Here is a 1,588-nt window from a genome sequence, read left to right as displayed (position 1 = left end):
ATAACAAGGCATGTATACAAGTACAGAGCCAGCATATAGCGGAGATATGCAGTAAAATCATGTACACACTTAAGGAATTTGCATATAGAGAAGATATACAAAAATTTAAAACTTATCAGTTTTTACATAACCGCGTGTACGTCATCAAGAAACATGAGGGAAAGACACTAGTTGGATGGATTCTTATCCACATGTTGCACGGACAATTTACGTGCTATAACAACCGCACGGACACTCACGTGCCACAATCAACTCAATCCACACGGATAACTCAAATGTTGTTAACCAATCCAGAACACCAAAAGCAGATACAAGAATACATGTATACAGTCAACGGATAACAAATCACATACTCTTGGACTGGTAAAATAACATGCTAAAGTTTATGCATATGTGAAGTGTACAACTACGACTCAGATTTGGTGAATACACCACAAAATAGCAAATATCATGTTTGAATAGGAGATTTACCTACACATGATCTCTAACATGTTTCACAAAGTCACGTAGTCATACAACATATAAAGCATGATAGTAAGAATCACAAATATCCGAAACAAGACATAATATAGCCTAAATACTTCCTTGAGCATGAATAAACCCGGTGTGCGCATATGGTCTCGACCCCTAGCATGAACGACACCCTTAGCACATAGAGAACATCAGTACCTCAGGCAACTAGTGCCTCAACTAAGTTTAGGCAAGATACATACCTCAAACAGGCCAAATCAATATTCCAAAAATACCTTCCCATGTGAATCGACTTCTGAACGGCTCGAATCTAGCCACAAATAACTCAATAACATCAAATAAAGCCATAGGGAACAACCTGAAATAATAATGTTTCGATCTTCATAAAAATATACAAATTTAAACAAAAAGTCTACCCGTGCCCACATCTCGAAACTCGACCAAACCCACAAATTTCGGTTACCCTTTCCAATAAAGTCCAAATATATAAGTTTCATCTAAATCCTTCTTCAAATCAGGGTTCAAATCCCAAATAATCACTCTCTAAAATCTAGTACGAAAAAACCCAAATTTTCTCATTCATATCCATGTCCCGATTGCACAAAAAAAATGAGAAATCCATATCCGACATCAAAATCAAGTAGAGATTACTTACCCTCCAAAGTGTAATAAAAAACTCTCCAAAACTCGCCTCTAGCCGAGCTCCAGAAATCCTCAAATAATGAAAAATGAGCTAACCCTTCCAAATATTAAACTACCCAGCGATCTTCGCATCTATTGATAAATACCTACCATCTGCAAGCCCGCAAGTATGGTCAAAACTGCGCATCTGCGCCCTACACTCAGCCGACCAAACCTCGCAATTGCGGAAATTCTTTGCAAAATCGGCGTCCAGATCTGTTCATCACCTCTGGGTGCCTGGTCATCTGATACGGTTGTACGTGTCCTCACCATCTGTGTGACAATAGAACACAAAAGTTTAGAATTCCAAAGTCAATAATTTCAAACCACAAGGAATCAAAGAAGTGAAATTTGTCCTAACAGTCCCACAGCCTCCCGAAGATAAGTACAGACATCTCCGTACCGATCCGCGAGACTCTACTAAACCTACTTGTGA

This window comes from Nicotiana tabacum, chromosome 12 (genome assembly GCF_000715075.1).
Source record: "Nicotiana tabacum cultivar K326 chromosome 12, ASM71507v2, whole genome shotgun sequence".
Taxonomy (NCBI): domain Eukaryota; kingdom Viridiplantae; phylum Streptophyta; class Magnoliopsida; order Solanales; family Solanaceae; genus Nicotiana; species Nicotiana tabacum.
Note: the sequence above shows the minus strand (reverse complement) of the source record.